At 33.5% G+C, this 24,412-nt stretch overlaps 1 pseudogene; it reads left to right on the plus strand.

Annotated features, from left to right (window-relative positions):
• Window positions 1-2,030: 2,030 nt before the first annotated feature.
• LOC131155096 (heavy metal-associated isoprenylated plant protein 26-like) lies at window positions 2,031-10,069 on the plus strand (annotated as a pseudogene).
• Window positions 10,070-24,412: the final 14,343 nt, after the last annotated feature.

Here is a 24,412-nt window from a genome sequence, read left to right on the forward strand (position 1 = left end):
ACAGTTATAAGAAATGATGTACACGTAGAAATACTGAAATTTAATACTGGAAGTTTTCAGTTTCAGGGTATTGATCAGGAAACCCCACAGGTGTGAGATTAGAGTTTATAGGGGCTTTTCTCAATTGTTAGGTAAGGGAATAAAATAAAGCAGTTACTTTTCACAAAAATTACTATTATTTATGAGTAAATTGATTTCCTGAAAATATGTATGATATTAGCATATTATGGAATTAATGCACTTTTAGGAAAAATATTGTTATTATGTTGGAACGAGTATATACGTATGAGATGCTAGAAATCATGATTTTCAAATGCAATGCATAGTTTTAATACAACAAATGTGTGGCATCAATATTATTTTACGTGGAGAAATATTTTGATATGATAATGATGTAAATGCTTGTATGATCTGAAAGGTTATGAAGGTATACAGTACATTATGATTCTTATAAATGCATGATAAAATGATTATTTTTAGAATGACGTATTTATGTATGATATCAGCGCGAGATCGTAATTATGATGTGTTCGGCACGAGGCCGTAATTATGATATGTTTGGCACGAGGTCGTAATTATGAAAAATGCTATATAATCATGTACTATATGTTATAAGAATCCGGATGTTAGTTTAGTTCAGTTTAGGAGCTCGGTACCGTAACTATATAGATTAGATATCTATGTTTAGATTAGTGCTAACCACCCCACGAGAGGGTGGGATATGAATAGTTGATGTGATTTTCACTAGAGTGTGGACGTCCACCTGGAAGTCTAGACCAGGGTGTGGCAGACTCATCGTGCTTACAGACATATTTGATTCGACAGTGGTTGGCTAGCAATTATCGGGTCCCACCTTCGGGCTGCACAACCCGCCATGGGGGGTAATACATGCCATTAGCTGGCTATTCATCCTAGGTATGTTTTCAATATTATTAGTATAACAGATGTTTTATGTATGATACAACTTACTAGAAAATATGAAAGCATGTAATTATTCAGTATGATATGATGAACATTTACAAAAATATGAAATGTACTGTATATGTATAATTGCATTAAATGTTCGTGTTGCCACACATCTATATTTAGTTTATTTTCCTTTACTGAGATATGTCTCACCCCCAACATTAATTAATTTTTTAGGAGACCCTGAGTGACCGGCGGGTCGTGACCGCCGTTGAGTTAGGGATATTACCCCGTAAGGAGGGTAAGATTTTTGTACTAGGGTCAGAATTATTTTGTGTTTGACCCTAGAGTTATTTTGATGTTTATAAGGATGTATAAAAATACAGTATTATGATGTTGTAGTAAACTCTGGTATTATGCTTGATGAATGGATGGTTTCAATTTTATGATTGTTGTTGCTTAGGTTCTTGCTGTGATTGACAGGTGTCCCCATTACCCACGGGTTCGGCTTGACCATTTTATCTATTATGTGACATTTTATATTAAGAAATTTAGGGTCGCTACATACTTATTGACCTTGTCCTCGAGCTTATAGGACTTTCACTACACATCATGTTCATTTTGTATTTACTATATTTCACTGGTGCCTTTTGTAGGATCGATCCAGGGCCGACTGATTGTAGCATGTTGACGATAGGCGATGATCACCAGTCCAACCAAGCATGGGCGGATGGTCACGTCGACCCCCTGTTGTGCCAAGTGGGCATGAAGTTTACCGAGCGCTGGTTGGAGGCAGACGACCATGTCGTTCAATCGATATGCAATGCGGGCTTCTACGATATATATCAGATTGCCCATATCCAGTTGGATTGGCATCTTGTAACAACTTTGGTGGAGCGATGGAGACCGGAGATGCAGACGTTCCGCCTACCACATGGGGAGGTGATCGTCACACTCTAGGACATCACGGTTTGGTTCGGGCTGCCAATTGATGGGAGCTCCGTCACTGGTCGTACTGCCAGACTAGTATAGGGACCTACAGACCGCCAGGGACGATTCGCACTGCGTACTATGCGCGAGCATTTGTTAGGAGTCATGTCACCTAATAACGAGATGGTTGGTGCATGCATTCGTATGCGGTTCTTAGAGGGGAATATGTTTCGTTAGCCCCCGACAGATGCAAATGCGCAGACTATAGCGTGCCACGCACGAGCTCACCTATTGAGCTTGATATGTGGCCTGCTATTTTGCGACGTTGCGGGTTAGTAAATTGAGAAACATAACTTTAAAAAATATATCAAAGCACACGACTTGAGCACTGTCGAGTTAGTAAATAACTTTAAAAATGGAGCAAATTAAAATGTAATAATCAAGAGCTAGTGAAAATATAGTCAAACTATTTTTATATTTTAATCAAAATATAAGACGTGTCAAAATAGAAATGCTCTTAAATAATCCACATACCGCAGAGGTAGTTAATCTGTAACGACCTACTTAATTAAATGGTATATATATATATTTTCCTACACTATAATATTTTACATACTCTGATACCATACTGGGGAAAAACACAATCATAAACCTAAGCCGCGAAAAGCATAAACTGAATAAACATGTCCATATCATACAATATCAATACCAGAGTGCTACCATGTTTTTTCCCCAAAATATACACATATATTTGTTTTCCCAAAAATTCCCTCAACTATACTGGGATGTACAAAAAAACACTCCCAAAAACATACCCACTCTCTGGCAGGGCACTACTGAAGCCCCTCTATTTGCGAGCCCGATTTGCTCGCCTACCTAGATCACCTGAAAAATATATCAACACTGGGATGAGCCAACGCTCAGTAAGGAGAAATATACTATTACTAGTGTGTGGCAAATGAGCTACTATACATATATCATGAAATATGTTTTCATATACACATGAATAATTGAGTATAAAAGTACAGTACAAATAATAGAATACACCACCCCTTTTCCCTATTGCTTAACATGACAGTATTATGGTTATAATTCAAATACTTCTAGTGTACATAAGTATAGTCCCTGTTACTGTAAATCCGTATGTATGTAATCGTAACTGAAACTATTCCCTGTGGCTATCTGTGTGTCATGACTTGCCCCCCTCATGACAGGGTTGTGCGGCCTGTAGGCTGGATTTACCCTGACTGGCCAACCAGGAATAAATCACTGAACTCCGTCAGTCGACCTACCCACCTCAACCCATATCTAGATGGAGAGCCAAACCTCTTCAAGGGCCTAGGTGGTCGACCTTACCACGTATTATTTGAATAGGTGGTTGCACTAAATAAGTAACATAATATCTGTAGCAATGGTACTGTGCTCTGTAGCTGCAAGTCCAATAGGGTCTAATATCATATAATATATTTCTCTCTCTCTCTCTCTCTCTATATATATATATATATATATCTGATTTGTTATGATTCTGAAGTACTGAAATAATCATGAGGCTGCATAAACTGTAACTGTAATTCATATGTAATACTGAGAATTACATAATCATAATACTGGAATTCATAAAATCATGAAACTGAATTCGTAAATCATATCCCCGTACCATATACATATTCACAAGACACACCATACTAAATATATACTTTTCGTAATTAAATAAATTATATCATATTTTAACTGCTGGAAAGCCCCTAGGAAGTACAAGTCTAACACCCGCAGGGCCTCCTACAAAACACCCTAAAACCAACATATGTCAGAACAAAATATCAGTATTTTTCTGTCTATATCATTTCCTATAACTGCTAGAAAACAAAAAATTAGCTAAAATGTCTTACCCTGAATTTGGGATGAAATCCAAATCTGTTTTCCCGACAATCCGCTCCGGTAGATGTGCAAAGAACTCTGCCAGGAGTGTCATGGTAGCTTCGGATCGCCGATTCAGCGACTGGTGGAGCCAGAATCGGAGAGAGAAAGGAGAGGGAGACGTAGAGAGAGAGAGAGAGAGAGAGAGAGAGAGAGAGGAGAGAGAAATCGGTGAAAAATGATAAAAATCCCGGGTTTCCACTATTTATAGGGCCAGGTTCGTCGACGAGACACGTCACCTCATCGAGGAGCCCTTCATAAAATTCGTCGACGAGACCCTGTGTTCGTCGACGAAATTCAGAGCAACCCGAACCGTCTCTCTGTATTTTTTCATCGACGAAGCCCTGTGTTCGTCTTCGTCGATGAAATGCTTTATACCTTCGTCAACGAAACCCTCTTATTATTATTAAAATGCTATTATTCTTCTTGTCACTACAGAATCAATAAAAGAAAAGAGAAAAAGAAAAGGCAGCATTTAAAATTTTTCTACGTTAGAGAGCATTTGTTGCACATTTTCATTTGATGTTGGGAATAATTGAATTAACAATGTCAACAATTGAATTTGGACTAACGGATTGTAAATAAGTTCATTGAATAAAGTGGATGAAAATTTAAAACCAAAATAAAAGCATGGGTTCCCATGTACACTCATACGCATATTCATAATGCTTTCTCACCATAACTTTAATTTTCTTTCAATTTGAATAAATAAATAAATAAATTTTCTTCAAAAGAGTGACACTAAAATTTAAGGTCAACATTTAAAAATTTTAATTATATTAAAATAAAATTTTATTTTTAGTAATATAGGATATGGTTTCTAAATTTATTATTCAAATGGATCTTCCTATGAGGATGAAAAAGTGAAATCCATTATATGTGCGTGCATATATTTCAAGACATTCAAACGGAATTTTAAAAAATCAAAACTAGCAATGGGTGAACAAGCTGACCTGAATTGGAGTCTCTTATACATGTATTCCTGAATTTGGTTGACGCATGACAAATCTCGAAGCTTGGTCCTACCAAATTTAAGCAAATCTCGCAGGACCAAGCTGTGGGATTTAAATGACCAGGGCTATCAGGTTTTGACGCGTGGCAAATCTCATAGGTCCAAGCCGCGAGATTTAAATGATCAGGGCTATCAAGTTTTGACGCATGACAAATCTCGCAGGACCAAGCTGTGAGATTACGTCAGCCTCAAAATCGAAAAATTTTCCCTAAATGAAGTGTTATTTAATATTTTATTTTAAAATAATAATAAAATGGGAAAAAAACTCCCAAATCAACGATTGTTATTCCTGGGTTCCACTTTGGTTTAGTCCACCATGCTGCGAGATTACATCGGCCTTAAAGTCGGAAAATGGGAAAAAACTCCCAAATCAAGAGTTTTTTCCCGGATTATCTTTTTAAAAAAAATTAAATAATACCCCATTTTGGGAAATATTTCCCAGAATGATTTTGACGTAATCTCGCTATTTAGAGTAGTGAGATTTGGTTGCCACGCGTCTTTGTGAAAATGGGTCTGGCATTTAAATCTCGCTACTCGGAGTAACGGGATTTACTTAAATTTCGCTACTCCAAGTAGCGAGATTTTCTGTGCACCTTAATTAAATTGTTTTCTGAATTATTTGAGTGAAGAATCAATTATTAATTTAAATTTTCACTTATATTTATAGTTTGTAATTTAATTAAATCTCGCTACTTGGAGTAGCAAGATTTTCTGTGCACTAGGTTTTCATTATTAATTAAATTATTTTATGAATTATTTGAGTGAATAATCAATTATCAATTTATCATATTGTTCCTTTTGATGGAGTTAAGATTTTAATTTCCACATTTCTGGCATTTCGTATTTTGTGTTTGTTCCTTTATTATCCTCTCTCTCTCTCTCTCTCTCTCTCTCTCTCTCTCTCTCTCTCTCTCTCTCTCTCTCTCTCTCTGTTTCTGTTCCACCATTTTTTCCCTATAAATTCTAACGTCATTTTTATTTTGCTGATATGGGTGTTTCGATTTTCTTCTATTAAGGGTTAATCGTTTTTTTTTTTTAAATTACTAAGAAAATTGGATAGAGAATAAAATGTTGATCACGAGGATAACTAAAAGATTGGGATATGCCTCCATTAATTTGGATTGTTAAAGGATTGGGATCATGGCTGCCTCCATTATTTTGTCTCTCCACGTGTCGACTAATATATTACTCATTAGTCATTACTATAATTAATTTTGTTCCTTGGGAGCAGTCAGGTTGTGGGATGACCGTTTATATGGCTTATAAGATGAACAACTTGTTTGGCTAACCAGGTAAGGAAACCGCCTATATGGCTTATAGGATGAACAGCTTGGCTAACCAGGCAAAGACTCTGACCTCCAAAGAAGATGAGACATGCGAGGATGATAAATTGAAGCAAACTTCAAAGAAAAAAGTGTATAATGGTAGCAATAAGAACAATACTGTTGCTATGGAAAAAAGGACATCTTGGGTTTGTTAAGGTTAACATGGATGGATTGTCAATAGGGAGGAAAGTGGATCTAAATGCTTCTTCTATATATGCTACTTTAGCTCAAGCACGGGAGGACATGTTCGATAATCCAACCACAAACATCACTTCCATTCGTGAGTGTAATCTTTCTTTTTTATATTTTTTATTAGTAATGTATAATTTACTTATTTTCTATAAATTCGATCTTAAATGTTTTGATGTGAAACTATTGTTAAATTATTGTTGCACCTCAATTTAACGACAGGCGCATATGGCTACCTAACCGCGATTACACCCATTTGAGGAATGGTCTCGACATACAATTACATCGTTAAATATATCTCACCGACGCAGTGTGCGTCCAACACAATGCGTAGCCCATAATCATCAGATATGGGAACAGCCTCATAGAAGGCTGTATTATTTAATCCTCGCAAAGGGTATATTGCGGTCACCCGCAATGCATATTGATCTGGATCAATATGCAAATATTTATATATCTTCGTATATAATTTATTTAATTTACATCTATGGCCAATTCGAATAGGTCGAATTGGCAGACTACTATACCTAACACCATCTAATCCGGTTATGATGTCCCCCCTATATATAATAATACCGTCACTGGAGCACTGCTTGAGCTTCCTGCCATTTAGGTCGGCGATCGGGAAAGAAAAAAAACCTACGCAAAACAAAATTATATGTATAAGTGATATGTGTTACTTATAGCTTAACGAAATAAATACTTTAGGTTTATTTCACCTTTCAATTGATTATAACAATGCTCGAATGATTAATCACCTATTCACTTTTATCGATATTATTAAAATATCCAAACCAATTTAACAATAAATGACAAGGAACATACAAACATAATAAGTCATTCACATGTTTTTGCGTGTTTGTATTCTCTTAGTTTAACACGTGCTCTCGTTTGTATGCCCTTTCTAAGATAAGTTCACCACTTGTTGATTAGCTTTTCATGCTCCATAAGACTCTAATATAAGCTTTGTTAAGAAGAGCAACACCTAAAATAAGATCAATTTTATGTAGATGTCTGTTAAAGGAGACAACCTAATAAATCTTTCGACTTAACATCTTGAAATTGCGTTAAGAGATCTTCCAACCTATTATGAACTATAAAGATAAATCCCTTTCTTTTAGCTATTAACGAGTACACAATTGCAATTCCTTTAAAGAAGTTAGACAAAGTTAAAATGTCATTGCCCTCTTTCTTTGGTATTTGAAAACTACCACCTCCTGGGTAAAAGTAAAATTTTCACTCTATGTATTTTTAAGGTGCAAGTGTTCTCATGACTATCATGAATTACTTGCCTACCATATGATCAAGGTCTTCCCATAAGTATGTCACACATGATGACTTCACCATCTCTTAAGAATCAATACTCTCATGACTCCCACCATCCATGACAAGTATGCAAACTTTCGTAAACAAGCCTCTCAACTAGCTAGAAAAAATAATAATAATTATTCCCACTTCTCTTAATTTATTTTATCCCTAAAGCATACCACAAGCCTATAAGTTTTATTAATTTAATACTTTTCAAATGGTTTAATTTATTGGAATATCGATTTTATCATATTCTATTTCATGATAGAATAATAGAAACTTTTACAATATTACTCCTACAAGTTTGAAGCATAGATTAATACTAAAAACTTTTAAAAAAAAGATATGCAAATAATAAAATTCGAGATCATAGATAATGGAGGGGAGGGCAATAATTGAGAAGGAGGGATAAAAGGGAAGGATACAAGGAACAAGATACTCAATAAAAGTTTTAATCAAAATGTTATGCTAATACAAGGCACAAGAGACTCAAAATTTCTTTAATTTAATAATCTTAACATTATGCTCAAATTCATAAAATCATTCACAAAGATATTTCAATATGCTCAATTTTTTTCAATCGCAAAATATTCAATCAATCTTAATAGCAAGTTCAATTTCCATAAGCTAAACAAACACACCAAACCATTGAATATGCTTAACAAAATGTCATTTATCCAATATGCTCAATCAAGATATGATATTTATTCTTATGCACAAGAGGCATATTCATATACCAATATGTTTATATCTAATATTTATATGTTTAGTATTATTGTGTATATTATTTAACATTAGGTAAGTAGTATGTATATATATGTATGCCTTTTAGTATGTTAATATATGTATTATATGTATAGGTACGCATATTAGATTATAGATATATATATATATATATATATATATATATATATATTATTATATGTATGCATATATGTATTTATGTAAATGTCTATATATATATGCATATATATTATATGTAAACAGTAATATGTATATAAGTGTCTGTTTTATATATATATATATATATATATATATATATATATATATATATATATATATTATCATCCTACATTTTCATAATATAAATATATATGCAATAGATATGATAATATTATTATTTTTATTTTTCATGATGATAATATTATTTTTTTTATTTTTCTTGATTCATATGATGTTATAAGAGAGCATCAAAATCCAATGATTAATGAAAACATGCGTTCAAAAACAATTGTTACTATATCAATATAAATACATACAAAAAAATTTCAGCACTTTAAACAAAAAATATTTCATGTTTTGGGCAGTATCATGAAAAAGAAAATTCAAATACAAAAATACAAATAGTAACCTTAAAGAAAAACGCTTCCGAACGAAGCTTTCAGCACTCTGAACTCGACCAACTCCAATTATCAAACAAGTTTTCGATCAAACAAAATTAATTTCAAAATTTATGAACAATAAATTATTGAGAATATGTCTTACCCCATTTCGAGTTTATATACGCACGTCTAAACCCCACTCGTCGCAACGGTCACTTGTGCAAACGTCCGGCCTGTCCTTCAACGATAACCTGCAGCTCTGCTCCTCCCTGTCTTTCTGCAAACAGGTACCACTCTTTGTTCGCGCATGGAAGGAGGAAGAATGACTGAGTTTAGGCTGAAGCAAATCTCACTGGTTCATCCAGCGAGATTTGCCACGCGTCGATAGTCAAGTGGATGGACGTTTCAAATCCGAAGCAAATCTCGCTACTCCGAGTAGTGAGATTTACCGCGCGTCAAATGGTGGGTGGCCCAGCATTTAAGTATCCGAAGCAAATCTTGCTGGACGAACTAACGAGATTTGCCACACATCGACATGAGTTCCTTCACTCAAAAGTAAATCTCGTTACTTGGAGTAGCAAAATTACGTCAGAGTCATTTTGAAAAATATTTCTTAAAAATGGGTATTATTTATATATATTTTTTAAAAAAAAAGGTAAGGGAAAAAACTCCCCAAATCAACGCTTTGTCTTCCTGGTCCCACTTTGTTTTAGTCCGCCTTTGAGGCTGCTTCCCACTTTTGATTTTGATTTATGATGTGATGTGATTTTTGTTTGATCGGACGGTGGAGATAAGGGTGAGGATAGACTGCAAAGGATGCGAGCGGAAGGTGAGGCGGGCGGTGGAGGGGATGAAAGGAAGCAGGCGGAGGTGGAGCCCGAGCAAAACAAGCTGGCCGTCGTGGGATACGTGGAGCCGCCAAGGTGGGGGCACGCGTCAGCCATTGGACGGGCAAGAAGGCGGAGCTCTGACCCGACGTGCCATACGACGTCGTCGCTCGCCCCCACGCACCCGGGGTGTATGATATGAAGGCGCCCGCGGGGTACGTGTGCAACTCGTACGACCCACAAGTGTCGCAGCTAATGCGTGCCAGCTTAGCAGAAGTGCGGTGCACCACGGTGTTCAGCCATGAGAACCCCAACGCTTGTGCTATCATGTGATCGCGCATATATGAAAATGCACTAGTCTTCGCCAAGCTGATGTAGTATCAGCCCAATAAAACAAGCTGATTTGTTTTTTAGAACAAGTTAGTCCTATTTAATAATACTTTTGACTTACAGGTTAGTCAAACTTCTTCAGGTACTTGATTTTTATTTACAATTGTGTTTAATACTGAAAGAAAATATAGTCTTTTCTTTTTTCATAACCAAAATCCTTAACCATTAAGGATTCTATTTTTCATTGCCCTCTTTCATCGTCATATTATTATAATAATAATTACTAATGGCCATTTGGTCATCTGGCCAATAGTTGTGGGAGGTGCATTGTGATTACCAAACAATTGGGTCATTGAGATCAAAGATTTTGTAGAGAAAGAAAAAGAAAAGAAAATTATATATATATATATATATATATATATATATATATATTTATCATATTTTCTCTTTACATCAAATATGTGACGCCTTGAAACTCGTCAAGTGGGGCGCGCATGCCACGTGTTCCAATCACTTGTATTTGATAGCATAATTAGCATGCACGCAACGAAACATAAATAAATAATTTCAAGTAAACACCAGAGTTCTATATAGCAACCCAAAAACAAACACTACAACATCCAGATATCTATATCCACAACTAGTATTTAAAACATAATTTTGTACAAATATATCTATATATATATATATATATATATATATATATCAGTATCTCACAATATCCCAAAAAGAAACCAACAAAAAACGGTTTCAACCTAGGCCTTCAAACCCGATCTTCAGAAGAACCTGAAAAGTTGTTAATCCACTAGGGTAAAACACTTCTCAGTAAGGGTGGAATAAATTATAACAGTGTCTGACAAATGAGTTTTAATATTTACATTTCAAAATAAACTGCTTCTCACATAATATTAATAACAACTGAAAAAATGTACCATTAATGTCATTTCCGACATCTAATATCATACACACATCCAATACGTACAAGTACATAATTTTTATGCAGGCGAAAGTCCCCGAGAATAAGAAAGATTACCTGCCCATACAAGTTACTTCCCTCTGCTCTAGTACTAAAAACTACCTACCAGAGCACTCGCCTTATTCAGTAAGCCCTCAGGTGAAGTATTACCTTGCCGCCAGTACACACATCTTTATTATTTTAAAGACAAAGGTTTCTGAGGATCGGGATGTCTACCCGCCCATACAAGTAGCATCCCTTTACACTGATACCAAAAAACTACCTAACAGAGGACTTGCCTTTCTCAGCAAGCTCCCGGTGGTTTGTTTACCTTACTGCATGCACACACATGCATTCACAATATGCTATACCATTATTTTTATGGTATAATTAAATTCACATGTGTACAACACATCCACACAGGAATCATGCATCTCATACTTCATCTTCCAATGTCCTCAGTACGTGGTCCACACAGAGCAACTGTGTACATGTCAGTGCGTGGCCCACACAGGCACCACTACCCACACAGGGTACATAATATGGCCCACATAGGTGTCACCATCCACACAAGATGCATAACATGGCCCACACAGGCGCCATTATCTACACAGAATATAACATGACCCACACAGGCATCATTCCAGCTTCCGTGACACATAACCTACACAGGCACCACTATTCACCAGTATCCAATCCCCATGACCTACCAGTAGTACATCAGTAGCACAAGCTCCTCGACTTGCCAATGTCCTATCCCATATAAACGACAATATGACGAGCTCCTCAATCTGCCAACGGCATATCCTGATTTTTATCTAGGCAATATGACAACCTCCTTATGCCAACGTTATATTGAGATGCATATGAATAACCACATCAGTTAATTCACACAGACGCATTAATGCATTTCCACACAAGAATCCAACAGATCAATTCATTTCCCACACAGTATCCAACAGATCAATACATTTCCACACAAGAGTCAAACATAACAATTCATTCATCATGCTATAATCATTCCAAACATTCCCACATGCAAACCCAAATACCACAGTAATTCATATTCAATTTATTAGGAAAAATTATTCCCATGTCACACGAATTTAACATCATATGCAATTATCCCAAATATAAATTTTAAACAAAATCATCATTTTCTAGTACTTACGTGGTTCTAAAAATCATATAGATAAATAATAAATTTCACATGCTCGTAAAAAACTGGTTTACCTTAATAAAATATTGATATAATTTTATTCCCCCTTACCTAATTTCTTGAACCACGCTTGTAGGATTTCCAAAATTATACTTGCAGTACTCACCTGAGCCCTGATTCAATCAAATCAACACCAATAAAATATTATTTTAATATTTCCTAATTTATAATAATTAAATACCAATTAATTTCTAAATAACCCATTTATCCTAGTTTTGAGGTTATTCCTACAACAATCCTGCAAGAAATCTACTCCGCTAGACTTGTAGAAAATCATCCCTAAATTCTCGTGGTGGTGTCCGATCGTCAATTTGACTTAAAATTTAAGAAAAATTGAGACAAGAATGAGAATTTACCTTACCCCAGGAGATATGCCCACGTTACTCCTACAACAAATCCATTTCGGTAGATATGTCGGTGGCGGAGAATGGAGTTTAGTGGTATTTTCGGATTTTCAATTGGGCGAGAATCCGCCGCAAAACGTAGAGAGAGCAGGAGTGGAAAGCGTGAGCTGAAAGAGTTTTTTTTCTTTTTTTTCTTTCCCTTTCCTTCCTGTTCTGTGCAGCGTGAGAAATTTTTTTTTTTCTTCTTTTTTTTTTTCCCTTTCCTTCCTATTCTGTGTAGCGTGAGAAGTTTGTTTTTTTCTTCTTCTTTCCTCCCCTGCTTCTCCAAGAACTTAACCACTAAGTTTCCTTTTTTTTTTTTTTCTTTCCTTTATCCTTACCTTTTTTTTTTTTTTTTTCTTTTTCTTTTACCTTATTATATAATAACTTTATGTATATATATATATATATATATATATATATATATATATATATATACACATATATAAGTTAATGTATATCCTTATTTCAATTTTTTTTCCACACTATTCCTTTTATTTGTTTGTTCATTTAATTAATTTCCTTAATAATTAATTAATTAATTAATAATAATTAATTTTTTTAATTAATAATATATTTTATTTATTTATTTATTTTTTTGGGTTGTTAAAAAATAATATTTTAAAAATATTTTATTCTAATATATATATACATATATATATATATATATATAAACAGTGTTAATTATGTGTAAATTCAAAATTAATGCACAAAACACTTGCGCAAGTTGGTAATTAATCTAATTAATGAAAAGCTTCCTAAGAATTTGTTTTATAATTGAACAACATGTGCCCCAATTTATTAATTGAGGTCAACTTAGTGCATTAAAAAATAATTAATTATTTTTAGTTTTTATTTTTTTATTTTTTGCTTTTGGTTTGGCAAGGGTTGTAAAAAAAAAAGACCTAATTATACCCATTTGTGAGACATATTCTTACATAAAAATGAAGATTTATGTAAGACCTAATTATACCTATTTGTGAGACCTAATTAAGGATGCCTTTAACAACTAGGAAAATCATTTTGTTTTTTGTGTCACTGTGTGTTTCCTTCTATTATGATTTTGGTTTAAAATTATATTTATTTTCTTGCAAACATAATCATATATAATTTATTTGTTTATGCATTAAATAATAGATTTATATATATATATATATATATATATATATATATATATATATATATATATACAACGACGAAAACAATAAATAGAACTCACAAGTGAAGAAGAGATAATTAAGAATTTCACTTGTGAGTTTGTGTCGCATTCAAAAAATAAAGTGGATAATGGGTGTTCATAGAACCGATTATGAGAACTAGGTGCACTATCCTGTAAGATGTTGTAATCGGTGTCGCTCCACCCATTAAACGAGCAATTAGTGGAATCATTGAGGTGTGGCTTAAGGCGGGGATATAGACACAGTTGGCCGAACCCTAATAACATATCTTATGTCATTCTCTTTCCCTGTACTATTTAATTTTTCATATTTATTTATTTATATTTCAATTTATGTGAATGTTTGGGAAATACTGAGATTGTTTTAATTGTTTAAATATTTGCTCAGTTAAATTATCAGTGTGATTGAAATTGTATAGAAAGATCCTAAGTTATGAAATACTGTGGTTATTTAGTTTAATCTAGACAAAAATTTTATATTTCTAATTCACCCAAATCTTGAGAATACACAAATTCCAACACAAGGTTAAATTATTAATTTTCCCAAGAATAATTAAAAAGTTGGACATGATTTTATCGTTCAACTTAGAGAAATGTAAGAATTAAGAAAGGTTTTTAGCAGAGTAGATGCACACACACGCAATCATTCTTATCACAAAATTAAATCATGGTTTTCTAGTGTATTAATTATACGTATAGTTAGTATTATTGTTTCAATATTAAACTTGCATTTCAGTTCACATAAGCACTTTATTTTTTGTAATGAATTTCACCTGTGAAAAATGTTTCACATGAAAAAGTTAAATAGAGAAAATGTAACTATGTAGATGGATTCAAATCCTTTATAACTTAAGTGTCTCACCTTTTCAAGTTTGACCATCGAGGAAAGCAAAAAAATGAATAAAATCAAGAGTTGTGGGAGTTGTGTAGTGATTACCAAACAATTAGGGTCCATTTAGATAAAAGATTTTGTGAAAAAAAGAAAAAGAAAGGAAACTAAAAAAGAAATATATATTTTTTATCATATTTTCTCTTTATATCAAATAATATTTTAAAAATATTTTATTCTAATATGGTTACAAATTAAAAGAAAATCAATGTTAATCGTATGTAAATTCAAAATTTTATTCACTTTTCTTCTTCTCCATAACCAAATAAAAAAAAGTTAACTCCTATTTATTTTCCTTTCTTTCTCTTTGTATTTTTTAAATTCCAAAAAGAGCCTTAGAAAAAATATAAATATCTAAAATAGTGAGTAAAAAATAATTTCATTTTTTCGTACCAAACATTAGTATTTGGAATTATTTCTTCACTTTTTATAACTAAAAAAATCATAATAGATGCACAAAATGTATGCGCAAGTTGGTCAATGGTAATTAATCTAATTAATGAAAAGCTTGCTAAGAATTTGTTTAATAATTGAACAACATGTGCCCCAATTTATTAATTGAGGTCAACTTAGTGCATTAAAAAAAATTAATTATTTTTATTTTTTGCTTTTGGTTTGGCAAGGGTTGTCAAACATGCAGGAAAAAGACCTAATTATTTGTGAGACCTAATTAGATCCGCCTTTAACAACTAGAAAAATTATTTTATTTTTTGTGTCATTGTGTGTTTCCTTCTATTATGATTTTGGTTTAAAATTATATTTATTTTCTTATAAACATAATCATTTATAATTTTCTTGTTTAAGCATTAAATAATAGATTAATATATATATATACAACGACAACGACAATAACAATAAGTGTTAAGTCTCATTAGGTGGAGTTGGTTACCGATATTCGATCGAGAGCATTTTCTTTTATTAGATGAATGACTATTATATATATATATATATATATATACACACGCGCGCGCGTATATTATGTACTAACATTGTTTGTTCTTATCAAAGAAAAATGTAGGGGAAGCATTCTTTGATCTCGTGGTGAGTTTTCCATGCAAGGTTCTTAATTTGTTTTAAAAAAATAATTATTTTTTTAAAAACTCAATCTATAATATCAAAAGGGATTACTAGGTCAATATATCTAATTAAGTGTGATTTTACACAAACAATAATACAATTTAGGAAATTTTCAAATGATGACTATTTATTTTGATTAAATTATCACAGTTACATTCATGATTAAAGTATTCAATTTGCTATTTAATTAAATTATAGTAAAATTAGACAATTTAATATAAAATTAATGAGTATGTTGATGGTGAAAGTGACTTCAATCGTAATTATATAATATTTTATATAAATGGTTTCCGTTCAAAGGAGAGTAGTTGGAAAGCACGAGTGATGAGAAGATTATTTAGAATTCTACTTGTGAGTTTGTGTCACATTAGAAAAATAAAGTGGATAATAGATGATTATATACATTGTTGAACCTAATACCCAATAGACTTAAACTTTTGGATCAAGTCGGTGCTGACCTATGGGTATCAAGTCTACAATCAAGATTCTCCAAACGCTAACAAGTGGTATTAGAGTTGACTTTTGCAATGTTACTTGCCTAGAGTTACAAACTGTCGGTTCTGATACCACTTGTTAGCATAAGAGGAATCTTCATGGTAGGCAAACTTGATACACATGAATGAGCATCAACATGACCTAAAAGGTTAAACTTATTGGATCTTGACTCAAACCATGCATATAAGTACCTATCATTCACTCTATTTTTCCAATGTGGGACAAACTCACAAGTGAAGTTCTCAATAATCTCTCCCTCACTTGTGAGTTTCAACTACTCTCCATGTTAGAGATGGAGCTAGGAGACGTAGCTGGAGACGCGTTGCAAGTTAGGAGCTGAGTCAGAAACGCGGTGCATTTATCCACCATTAACCTCTCCGTTGTAACTTCCATTCATGATTGGTTTTATTTTAATTGTGATTTAAATTCCAAGCACTATAAATAGAGGGCTGTGGAAGTTGTAATATTGTGTGCAGATAGAGTGAGAAGCTCAGAGAGAGCAGAGAGGAAGAAGGGAGGAAGAGAGGGAGAGAGAGAGAGAGAGAGAATTGTAATTTTTCCGGTGAGATAGTGAATATTTGGTATGTGTTCCATGGACGTAGGTCATTATTGACCGAACCACGTTAAAATTTTGGTGTCACTTTGATCTGGATGCTCACAGGTTCCTAACACCCCATTGAACGAAAATCGTCTCCCGCTTGAAAACATATCCAATTCTCCAATAGTTGCTCAAGTGGGTCTTACCCCTATTACATAAATTTTGACTTCCATGATTTGATCCAGCTTGCTTTTGAGGTTCATTCCTTTGATTGCTAATATTCAATTGACTCTACAGGGCTTCTTCAACACCAATCGATGATTTCTCATTTAATTGTTGCTCATGTGTTTGTAATGACACCAACAATTCTTCGAGCGTTGTCATGGTCATGTACTTGTACCTAATCATGAGGGTTTGAAGAATTTTCTCAAAGAATACTTGCATATGAATTCACCAATAATCAAATTTCAATTTACTATCGAATGGCGGGATCGTTGATCTCCCTACCATCTTGGATTGCAAACTCTAATATCATTTGTTAGCATAGGAGGAATCTATGAGTAGTCCTGCTACAGTTGGGTGAGCACCAACTTGATCCAAAGGCTTACGCCTATTGGATTTTGAGCCCAACCATGTATATAAATACTCATCATTCATTTATTTTTCGAATGTGAGGATAAACTTTTCTCAACATATATTATTTATTTCTAAAAATGAATAACTTTTTTTCCTTCATTAAACCATGATAGTAATAAAAACAAATATGATATGACTGTATTAATGATTAATTATCTAGGTAGCATGTGTATTGAAGTAGCTACCAAGCCTTTTCATTATTTTTCAAGTTAGAGAGACCAAAGTTGTTTTTCATTTTATTAAATTGTTAAAAAATAAAATGACCTTACTTTCTTACTTGGGGTGAATTCGCTGATTAAGATGAACTTTTGATTTTAAAAAGTAAAAAATAAGTATTACATGATTAACAAACATCTCTCTCTTTTTTTCTTTAGCTTCTAAAATGCTTGTTGATTAATAGTTATAAATTTGAAATTTAAAAGTTAAAAAGTTAGGATTTTCTATCAAATTATTTCATTGAGCATCTTTAATTTTTTCAAAAGTCTTCACAAAATTATCCATACATTATTATGTTTCCTAAAAAGGCACAAATATTATGATCGTGTTAGATATTACATTTAACTATACAATATGATTTTCATCAAAAACATCTAACATAATTTTTTAACAACTCAATTTTCACCTACATTATTTATAAAAAAAATTATAATTTACTAAAAAAAAGGTTTGTCTTTATGTTTGTTACCTTTAAGAGTACAATAAATAAATACTTTTAGTGCAAAAATCTCCATAATTTATTTAAAACCTCTTTTTATTTCTAAATTTTTAGCAAACAGAAATGGGTTAAATTATTAATTTTCCCTATTGAAAGTGTAAATGAATTTCAAATTCTATATAACGAAAGAGTATTACAAAAGATGTTTATATACACATGATAATAACAAAATGTTTAACTGAAAGAATAAAATATTAACATAATAACAAATCTTCAACTGAATATATATGTAGCAGGTTGAATACGAGAACTCTGTTTTGCTAACTGAAAAAATGCTCTTGCAGGCTGCTACAGTAACTGGTAATTGGTTTCTGCCTGCTGCAGTAACTGGTAATTGGTTTTGCTGGTAACTAAAAAGTTGTTGCAGCATTGTATGATGAAGAGATGGAAGCTACTGCTCTGGTGCTCTGCTGAATGTTGTTTTTGGTAAATGCAGCATTGTGTGATGAAGGTTGCAGGATATATTATCTGCTAATATGCCCCCTCAAGATGGAGATGGGGAATGGATATTCAACATACCCATCTTGCAGAAGAGATGATGAAATGCATCAGAACCCAATGCTTTTGTAAAAATATCAGCTAACTGATGATGTGTTGGAATGTGAAGAAGATGAAGAAATCCAGCTTGAACTTTATCACAAACTAAATGACAATCAATATCTATATACTTTGTTCGCTCATGAAAAATAGGATTAGAGGCGATGTGCATTGCAGCTTGATTATCACAGAATAAAGAAATAGGTAAAGAAATTGAAACACCAAGATCTTTGAGTAAGGTGACAAGCCATGTTAATTCATAAGCAGTAGTTGCCATAGCTCGGTATTCAGCTTCAGCAGAAGACCGAGAGACAGTGGTTTGTTTCTTAGATCGCCACGAGATAAGAGAGTTACCAAGAAAAATACAAAAGCCAATAACTGATCGACGAGAATCAGGACAACTAGCTCAGTCTGAATCAGTAAAACCAGTAAGTTTAAGGGATGAATGAGTAGGAAAAAATATTCCTCGACCAGGAGAAGATTTAAGATAACGAAGCACATGATGAGCAGCATGAAGATGAGGTAGCCGTGGGGTATCCATGAATTGAGCAAGAGTCTGAACAGAGAAAGCAATATCTGGTCTTGTAATTGTGAGATATAATAATCTTCCAATAAGACAGCAATATTGTAAAGGATCCGAAAGCAAATCACCCTCAAATCGAGAAAGTTTAAGATATTGAGTCATGGGGAAAGCAACAGGTTTAGAACCAAGAAAACCTGTATATTGCAAAACATCCAACGTGTACTTACGTTGACAAAGAAATATACCGTTGGAAGATCGAGCAATTTCAAGTCCCAAGAAATACCGTAAGCAACCAAGATCCTTGATTTGAAAAGTGGAATGAAGAAAATGTTTGATGGTAGTGATAGAAGCAATGCTGGAACTGGCAATTATAATATCATCGACATACACTAGAAGTACAGTAAAATTCGAAGAAGAAGTCTTGGTAAAAAGACAGGAATCAGATTTGGATTGAAAAAATCCATAAGTAAGTAATGTGGTGACAAGCTTAGAGAACCATTGTCTGGAAGCCTGCTTCAACCCATAAAGACTCTTATGAAGTCTACAAACCAAATCAATTTTCTCCTTTGGTCCATAACCTGGAGGAAGTTTCATATAGACCTCTTCTGATAAATCACCATGTAAGAAAGCATTGTTAACATCAAGTTGATGAATAAACCACTTATTGATTGTAGCAACAACTAATACACATCGTATAGAAACCATTTTGGCTACTGGAGAAAATGTTTCAAAATAATCAATGCCTTCCTATTGAGTGTAGCCTTTGGCTACTAATCGGGCCTTATATCATTCAATGGATCCATTTGAATTATACTTAATGCGATAGACCCACTTGCATCCAATGGTTTTGTAGCCATGAGGTAACTTAGCAAGAGACCAAGTCTGGTTTTCCTCGAGTGCACATATTTCCTTATCCATGGCATCGCGCCATTCAGCAATGGTTCAGTATGAACAGAAACATTCAATATAAAAGAATGATGGGCTAAAGAGAGATTACAATATGATAAAACAGAAGATAGAGGATACTGATTACCTGAAGATGGTTGGTCTGAACTGTGAAGAGAAGAAGGGACTGATGTAAAATTATTGGCCAGAGAACAATGGTAATCACGAAGATAAGAAGGTGGATGGCTAGGACGTGTTGTTCTTCGAAGAGGAAGAGAATTAGAATCAGATGATTGAGATGAAGAAGATGGCATACTGTTTGATGCAGATGGAGTGTTTGGTGAAAAATGTGAAATATTAGGAGAACAATTTGTTTGAGGAGTAGGCAGAACAACATTAGAAATTGATGGTGACATAAGAAAATCTGAAGGTAAGGAAGCAAAAGGAAATTCATTTTCATGAAAAATAACATCACGAGAAACAAATGTTTGATGAGATTGTAAATCAAACAGTTTGTAGCCTTTGATGCCAAATGGATAACCAAGAAAGATGCAACGACGAGAACGAGCATCAAATTTATGACGATTAAAAGGAAGAGTGGAAGCAAAACAAAGTGCACCAATAACTCTCATGTGAGAATAATCAGGAGATTTACCAAATAAAGTTTCATAAGGAGTTTTATTTGATAATAGAGGAGTCGGTGTACGATTGATGATATATGCTGCTGCTAGAATACAGTCAAACCAGAAGGCTAATGGAAGATGAGCTTGGAAACGAATCGATCTTGCAACGTTAAGCAAATGTTGATGTTTTCGTTCCACTACAGAATTTTGTTGAGGAGTATTGATGCAGGATTTTTGACGGATAATCTCATTTGAATGATAAAATTCAGCCATATTAAATTCTGAACCATTATCAGTTCTTATTATTTTAACAGTTGACTGAAATTGATTGTGAACTAAGGCAAAAAAAGATTGAAGTAACATACGAGTCTTAGATTTTGATTTCATAATAAAAATCCATGTGCATCTGGAATAATCATCAACAATGGACAAAAAATAATGAAAACCTTGTAATGAAGGAGTTGCAAATGGACCCCAAATGTCTGCATGAATTAATTGAAAAATAAAAGTGCATACAGATTTACTATGATGAAATGGAAGTCTATGTTGTTTTGCAAGTGGACAAACATTACATGTATGTTTGTTTGAAGTAGAAAATGAAATATGATCACGTAACAGATACAATCAGAAGAAAATGGCCTAGTCTTTGATGCCAAATATCAAATGACTTATGTGTATTGTTTGAAGAAAAGCTGTTATTGACAGTATTTGCAGAAGAACAATAATTATTGGAAAAAGAAAGCAGATGATAAAGGCCATTAGATAATTTGCCCAGTCCAATCGTCTTCCACAGCCGCAGGTCTTGGATGAAACAAAAAGATGAAGAAAAAATCAGACAACATGCTAGTGAAGATGATAGTTTACTAGTAGAAATAAGATTAAATTTGAAATAGAGAACACAGAGAACATCATGTAAGATTAAAGAAGAAGAGAGAAAAACAGTACCAATGTGAGTAACAGAAACTAAATTTCCGTTTGGCAAATTTACAGAAGCTTTTTCAGAAGATGTAGTGGAAGTTAAAAAATTGACACTACTAACCATATGATCAGTTGCACCCATGTCTATGATCCAAGGAGTAGAAGAAGACAAGAAAGAAAAACAATTAGAAGCAAAAATGGAAGATGAAGCTGATGAAGACATACCTGTCATATGCATTGAGGTTAAGGAGGAGCTACCATTGGGAATAGTGGAGGCTGCTAGAGCTGAAGATGATGGAGGTGAAGGTTGAAGAAGAGCCAACAATTGAGTACACTGTTCTTGGGTAAATGGTAAAGAAGGATTGTCCGAGATAACCTGATTTGCAGAAATATTTTCTTTCTTTGACTTGGTGAATTTAAAACCAGGTGGAAAACCATGAAGACGGTAGCATTTTGCAATAGTATGACCTAAAATTCCACAATGAGAACAAATAATCTTGTCTTTCTTGAAAGATTTTGCAGCATTGAATGAAGGTTTAGTTGTAGCCATAGTAGCTGAATCAAAGATCGGAGCTGAAATTGAAGTAAGCTGTCGCTGGCCTTCGTCTTGAAGCAGTAATGAGAATGCTTTGTTAATTGTTGGAAGAGGATCCATCATTAACAAATGACCTCGTATAGCTGAGAAAGAATCATTTAATCCCATAAGAAATTGAATAGTATAATCAAATTGCTCACGTTCAAATACTTTCTGAAGTGCTCCACAAAAACAAGATGGTGAATAGGAACAACAAGGAGCAGGGCGATAAGTCTGGGGTTCATCCCATAGAGTCTTCAGCTGAGTGTAATACTTAGTGATAGACAATTGACCTTGAGAAAGATCTGAGATTGATTTCTTTAGCTGAAAAACTCGTGGTGCACTGCTCCTAGAAAACCTTTGTTGTAGATCTAGCAATATGTTTCTTGCATTATCAGAAAATAAAAACTGGATGCAATGTCTTTTGATAACGAATTTGTAATCCAAGCAACAACCATTGAATTGCAGTGCCCCTATGCAAAATGAAGAGGATAATTAATGGCAAGTTGTGGAAGAGAGCCATCAATGAATGAGAGTTTATTTTTAGCATGAAGAGATGTAATCATGGAACGACTCCATGTATGGTAGTTTGTTTCAGTGAGCGGTGTTGTAACGAGAGCAACACCAGGGCTATCTCCATGATGCAGAAAATAAGGATTGAGAAAATCTTCTACAGTTGATGGATTCGAGGAAGTATTGGATGAAGAAGAATTGGTAGATGCCATGAGAATTTCAAGAAAGCTTCAGGAATAAAATGCGGAAGAACTTCAGATCTTCTCTTATACCATATTGAAAGTGTAAATGAATTTCAAATTCTATATAACGAAAGAGTATTACAAAAGATGTTTATATACACATGATAATAACAAAATGTTTAACTGAAAGAATAAAATATTAACATAATAACAAATCTTCAACTGAATATATATGTAGCAGGTTGAATGCGGGAACTCTATTTTGCTAACTAAAAAAATGCTCTTGCAGGCTGCTACAGTAACTGGTAATTGGTTTCTGCCTGCTGCAGTAACTGGTAATTGGTTTTGCTGGTAACTAAAAAGTTGTTACAACATTGTATGATGAAGAGATGGAAGCTACTGCTCTGGTGCTCTGCTGAATGTTGTTTCTGGTAAATGCAACATTGTGTGATGAAGGCTGCAGGATATATTATCTGCTAATATTCCCAAAAATAATTAAAAAGTTGGACACTATTTTACTGTTCAACTTAGAGAAATGTAAGAAAGGATATTAGCCGAGTAGATACACACACACACACAAACACTCATTCTTATCACAAAATTAAATCATAGTTTTCTAGTGTATTAATTATATGTATAGTTAGTATTATTATTTCAATAATAAACTTACATGTAAGCACTTTCTTTATTTTTTGTAGAGAATTTCACTTGTGAAAATTGTTTCACATGAAAAAATGTAACTATATAGATGAATTTAAAACCTTTATAACTTTATTTTTTGGGTTAACCTATTGCTCAAGCGGGACCTAGAAATTTTTTCTTAGTGAGGACTTAGAAATTTTTTACATGAATTCTAAAACAAGTAATTAAAAAAATACATACATTTACATCTAATACACTGCCCAAAAAAAAAAAAAAAAAAAAAAAATTACTTTATGTTTTTTGCCTTTGAAAATAAGTGCAAATAAATATTTTAACGGAAAAAGTATCCTTAATTTATTTAAAACTTCTGTTTATTTTAAAATTTTTAATAGAGCAAATATGTAGACCCCTTTACTTGTGTATATTAAGTTTGTGTGATTGTTTTTAAGCAATTTGTAGACAAAATTATCATTGGAAACAATTTTGAGCTTTCTTTATATATATATATATATATATATTAAAATTTATAAAATTTTTTATTTCAATAAAAATCTACGTCTTTTTATTAGAATTCAAGAAATATGATATTCAAAAATCAATTCATTTTTAATTTTGAGACAAGCGAGTCCTTAAAGAACAAGAACAACCCATCTGTGCGTGAAAACCACGCGAACGTGCGGAAGGCAGCTGACATCTTTTTTAGATAAGTTTGTGCGTGAGTTGTGAAAGCGCGTGAGGTTGTCAATGATCAAGCGACAGACGATGCGGGAACCACTCCCGAGAGTGGATGCACTGTCTCCTTAGCAGGACAGCCTCGTCACAACCCCAATCCCCCAGACCCATTTGTAAAAACGTAACGAGGGCT

The sequence above is a fragment of the Malania oleifera genome, chromosome 5, assembly GCF_029873635.1.
Source record: "Malania oleifera isolate guangnan ecotype guangnan chromosome 5, ASM2987363v1, whole genome shotgun sequence".
NCBI classification, from domain to species: Eukaryota; Viridiplantae; Streptophyta; class Magnoliopsida; order Santalales; family Ximeniaceae; genus Malania; species Malania oleifera.